Below are 17,594 nucleotides of genomic sequence, written 5' to 3'. Positions count from 1 at the left end.
TGATTTCGTGCAGAATTCTGCTGTTATCTTGCAATTCAGCCGTTGAATCTTGGTAAAAAGTCATGATTTTGTAGATTTCGTGCTCTTCTTTGCGAATTCAAGCCAGAAAACAACGAAAATCGGCGAGAAATAATCGTTTTGCATCGAAATATGCGATTTTCTGTAAGAATTTTGATGATTTCGTGCAGAATTCTGCTGTTTTCTTGCAATTCAGCCTTTGAATCTTGGTAAAAAGTCATGATTTTGTAGATTTCGTGCTCTTTTTTGCGAATTCAAGCCAGAAAACTACAAAAATCGGCGAGAAATCGTCGTTTTGCATCGAAATATGCGGTTTTCTCTAAGAATTTTGATGATTTCGTGCAGAATTCTGCTGTTTTCTTGCAATTCAGCCGTTGAATCTTGGTAAAATGTCATGATTTTGTAGATTTCGTGCTCTTCTTTGCAAATTCATGCTAGAAAACAACGAAAATCGGCGAGAAATCGTCGTTTTGCATCGAAATATGCGGTTTTCTGTGAGAATTTTGATGATTTCGTGCAGAATTCTGCTGTTTTCTTGCAATTCAGCTGTTGAATTTTGGTAAAAAGTCATGATTTTGTAGATTTCGTGCTCTTCTTTGCGAATTCAAGCCAGAAAACAACGAAAATCGGCGAGAAATCGTCGTTTTGCATCGAAATATGCGGTTTTCTGTAAGAATTTTGATGATTTCGTGCAGAATTCTGCTGTTTTCTTGCAATTCAGCCGTTGAATCTAGGTAAAAAGTCATGATTTTGTAGATTTCGTGCTCTTCTTGGCGAATTCAAGATAGAAAACAACGAAAATCGGCGAGAAATCGTTGTTTTGCATCGAAATATGCAGTTTTCTCTAAGAATTTTGATGATTTCGTGCAGAATTCTGCTGTTTTCTTGCAATTCAGCCGTTGAATCTTGGTAAAAAGTGATGATTTTGTAGATTTCGTGCTCTTCTTTGCGAATTCAAGCCAGAAAACAACGAAAATCGGCGAGAAATCGTTGTTTTGCATCGAAATATGCGGTTTTCTGTAAGAATTTTGATGATTTCGTGCAGAATTCTGCTGTTTTCTTGCAATTCAGCCGTTGAATCTTGGTAAAAAGTCATGATTTTGTAGATTTCGTGCTCTTCTTTGCGAATTCAAGCCAGAAAACAACGAAAATCGGCGAGAAATCGTCGTTTTGCATCGAAATATGCGGTTTTCAGTAAGAATTTTGATGATTTCGTGCAGAATTCTGCTGTTTTCCTGCAATTCAGCCGTTGAATCTTGGTAAAAAATCATGATTTTGTAGATTTCGTGCTCTTTTTTGCGAATTCAAGCCAGAAAACCACAAAAATCGGCGAGAAATCGTCGTTTTGCATCGAAATATGCGGTTTTCTCTAAGAATTTTGATGATTTCGTGCAGAATTCTGCTGTTTTCTTGCAATTCAGCCGTTGAATCTTGGTAAAAAATGATGATTTTGTAGATTTTGTGCTCTTCTTTGCGAATTCAAGCCAGAAAACAACGAAAATCGGCGAGAAATCGTTGTTTTGCATCGAAATATGCGGTTTTCTGTAAGAATTTTGATGATTTCGTGCAGAATTCTGCTGTTTTCTTGCAATTCAACCGTTGAATCTTGGTAAAAAGTCATGATTTTGTAGATTTCGTGCTCTTCTTTGCGAATTCAAGCCAGAAAACAACGAAAATCGGCGAGAAATCGTCGATTTGCATCGAAAAATGCGGTTTTCTGTAAGAATTTTGATGATTTCGTGCAGAATTCTGCGGTTTTCTTGCAATTCAGCCGTTGAATCTTGGTAAAAAGTCATGATTTTGTAGATTTCGTGCTCTTCTTTGCGAATTCAAGCCAGAAAACAACGAAAATCGGCGAGAAATAATCGTTTTGCATCGAAATATGCGATTTTCTGTAAGAATTTTGATGATTTCGTGCAGAATTTTGCTGTTTTCTTGCAATTCAGCCGTTGAATCTTGGTAAAAAGTCATGATTTTGTAGATTTCGTGCTCTTTTTTGCGAATTCAAGCCAGAAAACCACAAAAATCGGCGAGAAATCGTCGTTTTGCATCGAAATATGCGGTTTTCTCTAAGAATTTTGATGATTTCGTGCAGAATTCTGCTGTTTTCTTGCAATTCAACCGTTGAATCTTGGTAAAAAGTCATGATTTTGCAGATTTCGTGCTCTTCTTTGCGAATTCAAGCCAGAAAACAACGAAAATCGGCGAGAAATCGTCGATTTGCATCGAAAAATGCGGTTTTCTGTAAGAATTTTGATGATTTCGTGCAGAATTCTGCTGTTTTCTTGCAATTCAGCCGTTGAATCTTGGTAAAAAGTGATGATTTTGTAGATTTCGTGCTCTTCTTTGCGAATTCAAGCCAGAAAACAACGAAAATCGGCGAGAAATCGTTGTTTTGCATCGAAATATGCGGTTTTCTGTAAGAATTTTGATGATTTCGTGCAGAATTCTGCTGTTTTCTTGCAATTCAGCCGTTGAATCTTAGTAAAAAGTGATGATTTTGTAGATTTCGTGCTCTTCTTTGCGAATTCAAGCCAGAAAACAACGAAAATCGGCGAGAAATCGTCGTTTTGCATCGAAATATGCGGTTTTCTCTAAGAATTTTGACGATTTCGTGCAGAATTCTGCTGTTTACTTGCAATTCAGCCGTTGAATCTTGGTAAAAAGTGATGATTTTGTAGATTTCGTGCTCTTCTTTGCGAATTCAAGCCAGAAAACAACGAAAATCGGCGAGAAATCGTCGTTTTGCATCGAAATATGCGGTTTTCTCTAAGAATTTTGATGATTTCGTGCAGAATTCTGCTGTTTTCTTGCAATTCAGCCGTAGAATCTTGGTAAAAAGTGATGATTTTGTCGATTTCGTGCTCTTCTTTGCGAATTCAAGCCAGAAAACAACGAAAATCGGCGAGAAATCGTTGTTTTGCATCGAAATATGCGGTTTTCTGTAAGAATTTTGATGATTTCGTTCAGAATTCTGCTGTTATCTTGCAATTCAGCCGTTGAATCTTGGTAAAAAGTCATGATTTGGTAGATTTCGTGCTCTTCTTTGCGAATTCAAGCCAGAAAACAACGAAAATCGGCGAGAAATAATCGTTTTGCATCGAAATATGCGGTTTTCTGTAAGAATTTTGATGATTTCGTGCAGAATTCTGCTGTTTTCTTGCAATTCAGCCGTTGAATCTTGGTAAAAAGTCATGATTTTGTAGATTTCGTGCTCTTTTTTGCGAATTCAAGCCAGAAAACCACAAAAATCGGCGAGAAATCGTCGTTTTGCATCGAAATATGCGGTTTTCTCTAAGAATTTTGATGATTTCGTGCAGAATTCTGCTGTTTTCTTGCAATTCAGCCGTTGAATCTTGGTAAAAAGTGATGATTTTGTAGATTTCGTGCTCTTCTTTGCGAATTCAAGCCAGAAAACAACGAAAATCGGCGAGAAATCGTTGTTTTGCATCGAAATATGCGGTTTTCTATAAGAATTTTGATGATTTCGTGCAGAATTCTGCTGTTTTCTTGCAATTCAACCGTTGAATCTTGGTAAAAAGTCATGATTTTGTAGATTTCGTGCTCTTCTTTGCAAATTCAAGCCAGAAAACAACGAAAATCGGCGAGAAATCGTCGATTTGCATCGAAAAATGCGGTTTTCTGTAAGAATTTTGATGATTTCGTGCAGAATTCTGCGGTTTTCTTGCAATTCAGCCGTTGAATCTTGGTAAAAAGTCATGATTTTGTAGATTTCGTGCTCTTCTTTGCGAATTCAAGCCAGAAAACAACGAAAATCGGCGAGAAATCGTCGTTTTGCATCGAAATATGCGGTTTTCTGTAAGAATTTTGATGATTTCGTGCAGAATTCTGCTGTTATCTTGCAATTCAGCCGTTGAATCTTGGTAAAAAGTCATGATTTTGTAAATTTCGTGCTCTTCTTTGCGAATTCAAGCCAGAAAACAACGAAAATCGGCGAGAAATAATCGTTTTGCATCGAAATATGCGATTTTCTGTAAGAATTTTGATGATTTCGTGCAGAATTCTGCTGTTTTCTTGCAATTCAGCCGTTGAATCTTGGTAAAAAGTCATGATTTTGTAGATTTCGTGCTCTTTTTTGCGAATTCAAGCCAGAAAACTACAAAAATCGGCGAGAAATCGTCGTTTTGCATCGAAATATGCGGTTTTCTCTAAGAATTTTGATGATTTCGTGCAGAATTCTGCAGTTTTCTTGCAATTCAGCCGTTGAATCTTAGTAAAATGTCATGATTTTGTAGATTTCGTGCTCTTCTTTGCAAATTCATGCTAGAAAACAACGAAAATCGGCGAGAAATCGTCGTTTTGCATCGAAATATGCGGTTTTCTGTGAGAATTTTGATGATTTCGTGCAGAATTCTGCTGTTTTCTTGCAATTCAGCTGTTGAATTTTGGTAAAAAGTCATGATTTTGTAGATTTCGTGCTCTTCTTTGCGAATTCAAGCCAGAAAACAACGAAAATCGGCGAGAAATCGTCGTTTTGCATCGAAATATGCGGTTTTCTGTAAGAATTTTGATGATTTCGTGCAGAATTCTGCTGTTTTCTTGCAATTCAGCCGTTGAATCTAGGTAAAAAGTCATGATTTTGTAGATTTCGTGCTCTTCTTGGCGAATTCAAGATAGAAAACAACGAAAATCGGCGAGAAATCGTTGTTTTGCATCGAAATATGCAGTTTTCTCTAAGAATTTTGATGATTTCGTGCAGAATTCTGCTGTTTTCTTGCAATTCAGCCGTTGAATCTTGGTAAAAAGTGATGATTTTGTAGATTTCGTGCTCTTCTTTGCGAATTCAAGCCAGAAAACAACGAAAATCGGCGAGAAATCGTTGTTTTGCATCGAAATATGCGGTTTTCTGTAAGAATTTTGATGATTTCGTGCAGAATTCTGCTGTTTTCTTGCAATTCAGCCGTTGAATCTTGGTAAAAAGTCATGATTTTGTAGATTTCGTGCTCTTCTTTGCGAATTCAAGCCAGAAAACAACGAAAATCGGCGAGAAATCGTCGTTTTGCATCGAAATATGCGGTTTTCTGTAAGAATTTTGATGATTTCGTGCAGAATTCTGCTGTTTTCCTGCAATTCAGCCGTTGAATCTTGGTAAAAAATCATGATTTTGTAGATTTCGTGCTCTTTTTTGCGAATTCAAGCCAGAAAACCACAAAAATCGGCGAGAAATCGTCGTTTTGCATCGAAATATGCGGTTTTCTCTAAGAATTTTGATGATTTCGTGCAGAATTCTGCTGTTTTCTTGCAATTCAGCCGTTGAATCTTGGTAAAAAGTGATGATTTTGTAGATTTCGTGCTCTTCTTTGCAAATTCAAGCCAGAAAACAACGAAAATCGGCGAGAAATCGTTGTTTTGCATCGAAATATGCGGTTTTCTGTAAGAATTTTGATGATTTCGTGCAGAATTCTGCTGTTTTCTTGCAATTCAACCGTTGAATCTTGGTAAAAAGTCATGATTTTGTAGATTTCGTGCTCTTCTTTGCGAATTCAAGCCAGAAAACAACGAAAATCGGCGAGAAATCGTCGATTTGCATCGAAAAATGCGGTTTTCTGTAAGAATTTTGATGATTTCGTGCAGAATTCTGCGGTTTTCTTGCAATTCAGCCGTTGAATCTTGGTAAAAAGTCATGATTTTGTAGATTTCGTGCTCTTCTTTGCGAATTCAAGCCAGAAAACAACGAAAATCGGCGAGAAATCGTCGTTTTGCATCGAAATATGCGGTTTTCTGTAAGAATTTTGATGATTTCGTGCAGAATTCTGCTGTTTTCTTGCAATTCAGCCGTAGAATCTTGGTAAAAAGTGATGATTTTGTAGATTTCGTGCTCTTCTTTGCGAATTCAAGCCAGAAAACAACGAAAATCGGCGAGAAATCGTTGTTTTGCATCGAAATATGCGGTTTTCTGTAAGAATTTTGATGATTTCGTGCAGAATTCTGCTGTTTTCTTGCAATTCAGCCGTTGAATCTTGGTAAAAAGTGATGATTTTGTAGATTTCGTGCTCTTCTTTGCGAATTCAAGCCAGAAATCAACGAAAATCGGCGAGAAATCGTTGTTTTGCATCGAAATATGCGGTTTTCTGTAAGAATTTTGATGATTTCGTGCAGAATTCTGCTGTTTTCTTGCAATTCAACCGTTGAATCTTGGTAAAAAGTCATGATTTTGTAGATTTCGTGCTCTTCTTTGCGAATTCAAGCCAGAAAACAACGAAAATCGGCGAGAAATCGTCGATTTGCATCGAAAAATGCGGTTTTCTGTAAGAATTTTGATGATTTCGTGCAGAATTCTGCTGTTATCTTGCAATTCAGCCGTTGAATCTTGGTAAAAAGTTATGATTTTGTAGATTTCGTGCTCTTCTTTGCGAATTCAAGCCAGAAAACAACGAAAATCGGCGAGAAATAATCGTTTTGCATCGAAATATGCGGTTTTCTGTAAGAATTTTGATGATTTCGTGCAGAATTCTGCTGTTTTCTTGCAATTCAGCCGTTGAATCTTGGTAAAAAGTCATGATTTTGTAGATTTCGTGCTCTTTTTTGCGAATTCAAGCCAGAAAACCACAAAAATCGGCGAGAAATCGTCGTTTTGCATCGAAATATGCGGTTTTCTCTAAGAATTTTGATGATTTCGTGCAGAATTCTGCTGTTTTCTTGCAATTCAGCCGTTGAATCTTGGTAAAAAGTCATGATTTTGTAGATTTCGTGCTCTTCTTGGCAAATTCAAGCTAGAAAACAACGAAAATCGGCGAGAAATCGTTGTTTTGCATCGAAATATGCAGTTTTCTCTAAGAATTTTGATGATTTCGTGCAGAATTCTGCTGTTTTCTTGCAATTCAGCCGTTGAATCTTGGTAAAAAGTCATGATTTTGTAGATTTCGTGCTCTTCTTTGCGAATTCAAGCCAGAAAACAACGAAAATCGGCGAGAAATCGTCGTTTTGCATCGAAATATGCGGTTTTCTGTAAGAATTTTGATGATTTCGTGCAGAATTCTGCTGTTTTCTTGCAATTCAGCCGTAGAATCTTGGTAAAAAGTAATGATTTTGTAGATTTCGTGCTCTTCTTTGCGAATTCAAGCCAGAAAACAACGAAAATCGGCGAGAAATCGTTGTTTTGCATCGAAATATGCGGTTTTCTGTAAGAATTTTGATGATTTCGTGCAGAATTCTGCTGTTTTCTTGCAATTCAGCTGTTGAATCTTGGTAAAAAGTGATGATTTTGTAGATTTCGTGCTCTTCTTTGCGAATTCAAGCCAGAAAACAACGAAAATCGGCGAGAAATCGTTGTTTTGCATCGAAATATGCGGTTTTCTGTAAGAATTTTGATGATTTCGTGCAGAATTCTGCTGTTTTCTTGCAATTCAACCGTTGAATCTTGGTAAAAAGTCATGATTTTGTAGATTTCGTGCTCTTCTTTGCGAATTCAAGCCAGAAAACAACGAAAATCGGCGAGAAATCGTCGATTTGCATCGAAAAATGCGGTTTTCTGTAAGAATTTTGATGATTTCGTGCAGAATTCTGCGGTTTTCTTGCAATTCAGCCGTTGAATCTTGGTAAAAAGTCATGATTTTGTAGATTTCGTGCTCTTCTTTGCGAATTCAAGCCAGAAAACAACGAAAATCGGCGAGAAATCGTCGTTTTGCATCGAAAAATGCGGTTTTCTGTAAGAATTTTGATGATTTCGTGCAGAATTCTGCTGTTTTCTTGCATTCAGCCGTTGAATCTTGGTAAAAAGTCATGATTTTGTAGATTTCGTGCTCTTCTTTGCGAATTCAAGCTAGAAAACAACGAAAATCGGCGAGAAATCGTCGTTTTGCATCGAAATATGCGGTTTTCTGTACGAATTTTGATGATTTCGTGCAGAATTCTGCTGTTTTCTTGCAATTCAGCCGTTAAATCTTGGTAAAAATCATGATTTTGTAAATTCCGTGCTCTTCTTTGCGAATTCAAGATAGAAAACAACGAAGATCAGCGAGAAATCGTCGTTTTGCATCGAAATATGCGGTTTTCTCTAAGAATTTTGATGATTTCGTGCAGAATTCTGCTGTTTTCTTGCAATTCAGCCGTTGAATCTTGGTAAAAAGTGATGATTTTGTAGATTTCGTGCTCTTCTTTGCGAATTCAAGCCAGAAAACAACGAAAATCGGCGAGAAATCGTCGTTTTGCATCGAAATATGCGGTTTCTTTAAGAATTTTGATGATTTCGTGCAGAATTCTGCTGTTTTCTTGCAATTCAGCCGTTGAATCTTGGTAAAAAGTGATGATTTTGTAGATTTCGTGCTCTTCTTTGCGAATTCAAGCCAGAAAACAACGAAAATCGGCGAGAAATCGTCGTTTTGCATCGATATATGCGGTTTTCTCTAAGAATTTTGACGATTTCGTGCAGAATTCTGCTGTTTACTTGCAATTCAGCCGTTGAATCTTGGTAAAAAGTCATGATTTTGTAGATTTCGTGGTCTTCTTTGCGAATTCAAGATAGAAAACAACGAAAATCAGCGAGAAATCGTCGTTTTGCATCGAAATATGCGGTTTTCTCTAAAAATTTTGATGATTTCGTGCAGAATTCTGCTGTTTTCTTGCAATTCAGCCGTTGAATCTTGGTAAAAAGTCATGATTTTGTAGATTTCGTGCTCTTCTTTGAAATTCATGCCAGAAAAAAACGAAAATCGGCGAGAAATCGTCGTTTTGCATCGAAATATGCGGTTTTCTCTAAGAATTTTGTCGATTTCGTGCAGAATTCTGCTGTTTACTTGCAATTCAGCCGTTGAATCTTGGTAAAAAGTCATGATTTTGTAGATTTCGTGCTCTTCTTGGCGAATTCAAGATAGAAAACAACGAAAATCGGTGAAAAATCGTCGTTTTGCATCGAAATATGCGGTTTTCTGTAAGAATTTTGATGATTTCGTGCAGAATTCTGCTGTTTTCTTGCAATTCAGCCGTAGAATCTTGGTAAAAAGTGATGATTTTGTAGATTCCGTGCTCTTCTTTGCGAATTCAAGATAGAAAACAACGAAAATCAGCGAGAAATCGTCGTTTTGCATCGAAATATGCGGTTTTCTCTAAGAATTTTGATGATTTCGTGCAGAATTCTGCTGTTTTCTTGCAATTCAGCCGTTGAATCTTGGTAAAAAGTAATGATTTTGTAGATTTCGTGCTCTTCTTTGCGAATTCAAGCCAGAAAACAACGAAAATCGGCGAGAAATCGTCGTTTTGCATCGAAATATGCGGTTTTCTCTAAGAATTTTGACGATTTCGTGCAGAATTCTGCTGTTTTCTTGCAATTCAGCCGTTGAATCTTGGTAAAATGTCATGATTTTGTAGATTTCGTGCTCTTCTTTGCAAATTCATGCTAGAAAACAACGAAAATCGGCGAGAAATCGTCGTTTTGCATCGAAATATGCGGTTTTCTGTGAGAATTTTGATGATTTCGTGCAGAATTCTGCTGTTTTCTTGCAATTCAGCTGTTGAATCTTGGTAAAAAATCATGATTTTGTAGATTTCGTGCTCTTCTTTGCGAATTCAAGCCAGAAAACAACGAAAATCGGCGAGAAATCGTCGTTTTGCATCGAAATATGCGGTTTTCTGTAAGAATTTTGATGATTTCGTGCAGAATTCTGCTGTTTTCTTGCAATTCAGCCGTTGAATCTAGGTAAAAAGTCATGATTTTGTAGATTTCGTGCTCTTCTTGGCGAATTCAAGATAGAAAACAACGAAAATCGGCGAGAAATCGTTGTTTTGCATCGAAATATGCAGTTTTCTCTAAGAATTTTGATGATTTCGTGCAGAATTCTGCTGTTTTCTTGCAATTCAGCCGTTGAATCTTGGTAAAAAGTGATGATTTTGTAGATTTCGTGCTCTTCTTTGCGAATTCAAGCCAGAAAACAACGAAAATCGGCGAGAAATCGTTGTTTTGCATCGAAATATGCGGTTTTCTGTAAGAATTTTGATGACTTCGTGCAGAATTCTGCTGTTTTCTTGCAATTCAGCCGTTGAATCTTGGTAAAATGTCATGATTTTGTAGATTTCGTGCTCTTCTTTGCAAATTCAAGCCAGAAAACAACGAAAATCGGCGAGAAATCGTCGTTTTGCATCGAAAAATGCGGTTTTCTGTGAGAATTTTGATGATTTCGTGCAGAATTCTGCTGTTTTCTTGCAATTCAGCCGTTGAATCTTGGTAAAAAGTCATGATTTTGTAGATTTCGTGCTCTTCTTTGCGAAATCAAGCCAGAAAACAACGAAAATCGGCGAGAAATCGTCGTTTTGCATCGAAATATGCGGTTTTCTGTAAGAATTTTGTTGATTTCGTGCAGAATTCTGCTGTTTTCTTGCAATTCAGCCGTTGAATCTTGGTAAAAAGTCATGATTTTGTAGATTTCGTGCTCTTCTTTGCGAATTCAAGCCAGAAAACAACGAAAATCGGCGAGAAATCGTCGTTTTGCATCGAAATATGCGGTTTTCTCTAAGAATTTTGATGATTTCGTGCAGAATTCTGCTGTTTTCTTGCAATTCAGCCGTTGAATCTTGGTAAAAAGTGATGATTTTGTAGATTTCGTGCTCTTCTTTGCGAATTCAAGCCAGAAAACAACGAAAATCGGCGAGAAATCGTCGTTTTGCATCGAAATATGCGGTTTTCTGTAAGAATTTTGTTGATTTCGTGCAGAATTCTGCTGTTTTCTTGCAATTCAGCCGTTGAATCTTGGTAAAAAGTCATGATTTTGTAGATTTCGTGCTCTTCTTTGCGAATTCAAGCCAGAAAACAACGAAAATCGGCGAGAAATAATCGTTTTGCATCGAAATATGCGGTTTTCTGTGAGAATTTTGATGATTTCGTGCAGAATTCTGCTGTTTTCTTGCAATTCAGCCGTTGAATCTTGGTAAAAAATCATGATTTTGTAGATTTCGTGCTCTTCTTTGCGAATTCAAGCCAGAACACAACGAAAATCGGCGAGAAATCGTCGTTTTGCATCGAAATATGCGGTTTTCTGTAAGAATATTGATGATTTCGTGCAGAATTCTGCTGTTTTCTTGCAATTCAGCCGTAGAATCTTGGTAAAAAGTCATGATTTTGTAGATTTCGTGCTCTTCTTTGCGAATTCAAGCCAGAAAACAACGAAAATCGGCGAGAAATAATCGTTTTGCATCGAAATATGCGGTTTTCTGTAAGAATTTTGATGATTTCGTGCAGAATTCTGCTCTTTTCTTGCAATTCAGCCGTTGAATCTTGGTAAAAAATCATGATTTTGTAGATTTCGTGCTCTTCTTTGCGAATTCAAGCCAGAACACAACGAAAATCGGCGAGAAATCGTCGTTTTGCATCGAAATATGCGGTTTTCTGTAAGAATATTGATGATTTCGTGCAGAATTCTGCTGTTTTCTTGCAATTCAGCCGTAGAATCTTGGTAAAAAGTGATGATTTTGTAGATTTCGTGCTCTTCTTTGCGAATTCAAGCCAGAAAACAACGAAAATCGGCGAGAAATCGTCGTTTTGCATCGAAATATGCGGTTTTCTGTAAGAATTTTGATGATTTCGTGCAGAATTCTGCTGTTTTCTTGCAATTCAGCCGTTGAATCTAGGTAAAAAGTCATGATTTTGTAGATTTCGTGCTCTTCTTGGCGAATTCAAGATAGAAAACAACGAAAATCGGCGAGAAATCGTTGTTTTGCATCGAAATATGCAGTTTTCTCTAAGAATTTTGATGATTTCGTGCAGAATTCTGCTGTTTTCTTGCAATTCAGCCGTTGAATCTTGGTAAAAAGTGATGATTTTGTAGATTTCGTGCTCTTCTTTGCGAATTCAAGCCAGAAAACAACGAAAATCGGCGAGAAATCGTTGTTTTGCATCGAAATATGCGGTTTTCTGTAAGAATTTTGATGACTTCGTGCAGAATTCTGCTGTTTTCTTGCAATTCAGCCGTTGAATCTTGGTAAAATGTCATGATTTTGTAGATTTCGTGCTCTTCTTTGCAAATTCAAGCCAGAAAACAACGAAAATCGGCGAGAAATCGTCGTTTTGCATCGAAAAATGCGGTTTTCTGTGAGAATTTTGATGATTTCGTGCAGAATTCTGCTGTTTTCTTGCAATTCAGCCGTTGAATCTTGGTAAAAAGTCATGATTTTGTAGATTTCGTGCTCTTCTTTGCGAAATCAAGCCAGAAAACAACGAAAATCGGCGAGAAATCGTCGTTTTGCATCGAAATATGCGGTTTTCTGTAAGAATTTTGTTGATTTCGTGCAGAATTCTGCTGTTTTCTTGCAATTCAGCCGTTGAATCTTGGTAAAAAGTCATGATTTTGTAGATTTCGTGCTCTTCTTTGCGAATTCAAGCCAGAAAACAACGAAAATCGGCGAGAAATCGTCGTTTTGCATCGAAATATGCGGTTTTCTCTAAGAATTTTGATGATTTCGTGCAGAATTCTGCTGTTTTCTTGCAATTCAGCCGTTGAATCTTGGTAAAAAGTGATGATTTTGTAGATTTCGTGCTCTTCTTTGCGAATTCAAGCCAGAAAACAACGAAAATCGGCGAGAAATCGTCGTTTTGCATCGAAATATGCGGTTTTCTGTAAGAATTTTGTTGATTTCGTGCAGAATTCTGCTGTTTTCTTGCAATTCAGCCGTTGAATCTTGGTAAAAAGTCATGATTTTGTAGATTTCGTGCTCTTCTTTGCGAATTCAAGCCAGAAAACAACGAAAATCGGCGAGAAATAATCGTTTTGCATCGAAATATGCGGTTTTCTGTGAGAATTTTGATGATTTCGTGCAGAATTCTGCTGTTTTCTTGCAATTCAGCCGTTGAATCTTGGTAAAAAATCATGATTTTGTAGATTTCGTGCTCTTCTTTGCGAATTCAAGCCAGAACACAACGAAAATCGGCGAGAAATCGTCGTTTTGCATCGAAATATGCGGTTTTCTGTAAGAATATTGATGATTTCGTGCAGAATTCTGCTGTTTTCTTGCAATTCAGCCGTAGAATCTTGGTAAAAAGTCATGATTTTGTAGATTTCGTGCTCTTCTTTGCGAATTCAAGCCAGAAAACAACGAAAATCGGCGAGAAATAATCGTTTTGCATCGAAATATGCGGTTTTCTGTAAGAATTTTGATGATTTCGTGCAGAATTCTGCTCTTTTCTTGCAATTCAGCCGTTGAATCTTGGTAAAAAATCATGATTTTGTAGATTTCGTGCTCTTCTTTGCGAATTCAAGCCAGAACACAACGAAAATCGGCGAGAAATCGTCGTTTTGCATCGAAATATGCGGTTTTCTGTAAGAATATTGATGATTTCGTGCAGAATTCTGCTGTTTTCTTGCAATTCAGCCGTAGAATCTTGGTAAAAAGTGATGATTTTGTAGATTTCGTGCTCTTCTTTGCGAATTCAAGCCAGAAAACAACGAAAATCGGCGAGAAATCGTTGTTTTGCATCGAAATATGCGGTTTTCTGTAAGAATTTTGATGATTTCGTGCAGAATTCTGCTGTTTTCTTGCAATTCAGCCGTTGAATCTTGGTAAAAAGTCATGATTTTGTAGATTTCGTGCTCTTCTTTGCGAATTCAAGCCAGAAAACAACGAAAATCGGCGAGAAATCGTCGATTTGCATCGAAAAATGCGGTTTTCTGTAAGAATTTTGATGATTTCGTGCAGAATTCTGCGGTTTTCTTGCAATTCAGCCGTTGAATCTTGGTAAAAAGTCATGATTTTGTAGATTTCGTGCTCTTCTTTGCGAATTCAAGCCAGAAAACAACGAAAATCGGCGAGAAATCGTCGTTTTGCATCGAAATATGCGGTTTTCTGTAAGAATTTTGATGATTTCGTGCAGAATTCTGCTGTTATCTTGCAATTCAGCCGTTGAATCTTGGTAAAAAGTCATGATTTGGTAGATTTCGTGCTCTTCTTTGCGAATTAAAGCCAGAAAACAACGAAAATCGGCGAGAAATAATCGTTTTTTATCGAAATATGCGGTTTTCTGTAAGAATTTTGATGATTTCGTGCAGAATTCTGCTGTTTTCTTGCAATTCAGCCGTTGAATCTTGGTAAAAAGTCATGATTTTGTAGATTTCGTGCTCTTTTTTGCGAATTCAAGCCAGAAAACCACAAAAATCGGCGAGAAATCGTCGTTTTGCATCGAAATATGCGGTTTTCTCTAAGAATTTTGATGATTTCGTGCAGAATTCTGCTGTTTTCTTGCAATTCAGCCGTTGAATCTTGGTAAAAAGTGATGATTTTGTAGATTTCGTGCTCTTCTTTGCGAATTCAAGCCAGAAAACAACGAAAATCGGCGAGAAATCGTTGTTTTGCATCGAAATATGCGGTTTTCTGTAAGAATTTTGATGATTTCGTGCAGAATTCTGTTGTTTTCTTGCAATTCAACCGTTGAATCTTGGTAAAAAGTCATGATTTTGTAGATTTCGTGCTCTTCTTTGCGAATTCAAGCCAGAAAACAACGAAAATCGGCGAGAAATCGTCGATTTGCATCGAAAAATGCGGTTTTCTGTAAGAATTTTGATGATTTCGTGCAGAATTCTGCGGTTTTCTTGCAATTCAGCCGTTGAATCTTGGTAAAAAGTCATGATTTTGTAGATTTCGTGCTCTTCTTTGCGAATTCAAGCCAGAAAACAACGAAAATCGGCGAGAAATCGTCGTTTTGCATCGAAATATGCGGTTTTCTGTAAGAATTTTGATGATTTCGTGCAGAATTCTGCTGTTATCTTGCAATTCAGCCGTTGAATCTTGGTAAAAAGTCATGATTTTGTAGATTTCGTGCTCTTCTTTGCGAATTCAAGCCAGAAAACAACGAAAATCGGCGAGAAATAATCGTTTTGCATCGAAATATGCGGTTTTCTGTAAGAATTTTGATGATTTCGTGCAGAATTCTGCTGTTTTCTTGCAATTCAGCCGTTGAATCTTGGTAAAAAGTCATGATTTTGTAGATTTCGTGCTCTTTTTTGCGAATTCAAGCCAGAAAACCACAAAAATCGGCGAGAAATCGTCGTTTTGCATCGAAATATGCGGTTTTCTCTAAGAATTTTGATGATTTCGTGCAGAATTCTGCTGTTTTCTTGCAATTCAGCTGTTGAATCTTGGTAAAAAGTCATGATTTTGTAGATTTCGTGCTCTTTTTGGCGAATTCAAGATAGAAAACAACGAAAATCGGCGAGAAATCGTTGTTTTGCATCGAAATATGCAGTTTTCTCTAAGAATTTTGATGATTTCGTGCAGAATTCTGCTGTTTTCTTGCAATTCAGCCGTTGAATCTTGGTAAAAAGTCATGATTTTGTAGATTTCGTGCTCTTCTTTGCGAATTCAAGCCAGAAAACAACGAAAATCGGCGAGAAATCGTCGTTTTGCATCGAAATATGCGGTTTTCTGTAAGAATTTTGATGATTTCGTGCAGAATTCTGCTGTTTTCTTGCAATTCAGCCGTAGAATCTTGGTAAAAAGTGATGATTTTGTAGATTTCGTGCTCTTCTTTGCGAATTCAAGCCAGAAAACAACGAAAATCGGCGAGAAATCGTCGTTTTGCATCGAAATATGCGGTTTTCTGTAAGAATTTTGATGATTTCGTGCAGAATTCTGCTGTTATCTTGCAATTCAGCCGTTGAATCTTGGTAAAAAGTCATGATTTGGTAGATTTCGTGCTCTTCTTTGCGAATTCAAGCCAGAAAACAACGAAAATCGGCGAGAAATAATCGTTTTGCATCGAAATATGCGGTTTTCTGTAAGAATTTTGATGATTTCGTGCAGAATTCTGCTGTTTTCTTGCAATTCAGCTGTTGAATCTTGGTAAAAAGTTATGATTTTGTAGATTTCGTGCTCTTTTTTGCGAATTCAAGCCAGAAAACCACAAAAATCGGCGAGAAATCGTCGTTTTGCATCGAAATATGCGGTTTTCTGTAAGAATTTTGATAATTTCGTGCAGAATTCTGCGGTTTTCTTGCAATTCAGCCGTTGAATCTTGGTAAAAAGTGATGATTTTGTAGATTTCGTGCTCTTCTTTGCGAATTCAAGCCAGAAAACAACAAAAATCGGCGAGAAATCGTCGTTTTGCATCGAAATATGCGGTTTTCTATAAGAATTTTGATGATTTCGTGCAGAATTCTGCTGTTATCTTGCAATTCAGCCGTTGAATCTTGGTAAAAAGTCATGATTTTGTAGATTTCGTGCTCTTCTTTGCGAATTCAAGCCAGAAAACAACGAAAATCGGCGAGAAATAATCGTTTTGCATCGAAATATGCGGTTTTCTGTAAGAATTTTGATGATTTCGTGCAGAATTCTGCTGTTTTCTTGCAATTCAGCTGTTGAATCTTGGTAAAAAGTCATGATTTTGTAGATTTCGTGCTCTTTTTTGCGAATTCAAGCCAGAAAACCACAAAAATCGGCGAGAAATCGTCGTTTTGCATCGAAATATGCGGTTTTCTCTAAGAATTTTGATGATTTCGTGCAGAATTCTGCTGTTTTCTTGCAATTCAGCCGTTGAATCTTGGTAAAAAGTCATGATTTTGTAGATTTCGTGCTCTTTTTGGCGAATTCAAAATAGAAAACAACGAAAATCGGCGAGAAATCGTTGTTTTGCATCGAAATTTGCAGTTTTCTCTAAGAATTTTGATGATTTCGTGCAGAATTCTGCTGTTTTCTTGCAATTCAGCCGTTGAATCTTGGTAAAATGTCATGATTTTGTAGATTTCGTGCTCTTCTTTGCGAATTCAAGCCAGAAAACAACGAAAATCGGCAAGAAATCGTCGTTTTGCATCGAAATATGCGGTTTTCTGTAAGAATTTTGATGATTTCGTGCAGAATTCTGCTGTTTTCTTGCAATTCAGCCGTAGAATCTTGGTAAAAAGTCATGATTTTGTAGATTTCGTGCTCTTCTTGGCGAAGTCAAGAAATCGGCGAGAAATCGTTGTTTTGCATCGAAATATGCAGTTTTCTCTAAGAATTTTGATGATTTCGTGCAGAATTCTGCTGTTTTCTTGCAATTCAGCTGTTGAATCTTGGTAAAAAGTCATGATTTTGTAGATTTCGTGCTCTTCTTTGCGAATTGCAAGAAAACAGCAGAATTCTGCACGAAATCATCAAAATTCTTACAGAAAACCGCATATTTCGATGCAAAACGACGATTTCTCGCCGATTTTCGTTGTTTTCTGGCATGAATTCGCAAAGAAGAGCACGAAATCTACAAAATCATGACTTTTTACCAAGATTCAACAGCTGAATTGCAAGAAAACAGCAGAATTCTGCACGAAATCATCAAAATTCTTAGAGAAAACTGCATTTTTCGATGCAAAACTACGATTTCTCGCCGATTTTCGTTGTTTTCTATGTTGAATTCGCCAAGAAGAGCACGAAATCTACAAAATCATGACTTTTTACCTAGATTCAACGGCTGAATTGCAAGAAAACAGCAGAATTCTGCACGAAATCATCAAAATTCTTACAGAAAACCGCATATTTCGATGCAAAACAACGATTTCTCGCCGATTTTCGTTGTTTTCTATCTTGAATTCGCCAAGAAGAGCACGAAATCTACAAAATCATGACTTTTTACCTAGATTCAACGGCTGAATTGCAAGAAAACAGCA

The sequence above is a fragment of the Gnatocerus cornutus genome, chromosome 3 (assembly GCF_029298725.1).
Source record: "Gnatocerus cornutus isolate USDA-ARS CGAHR chromosome 3, icGnaCorn1.1, whole genome shotgun sequence".
NCBI lineage: Eukaryota > Metazoa > Arthropoda > Insecta > Coleoptera > Tenebrionidae > Gnatocerus > Gnatocerus cornutus.
This window is presented reverse-complemented; position numbering follows the sequence as displayed.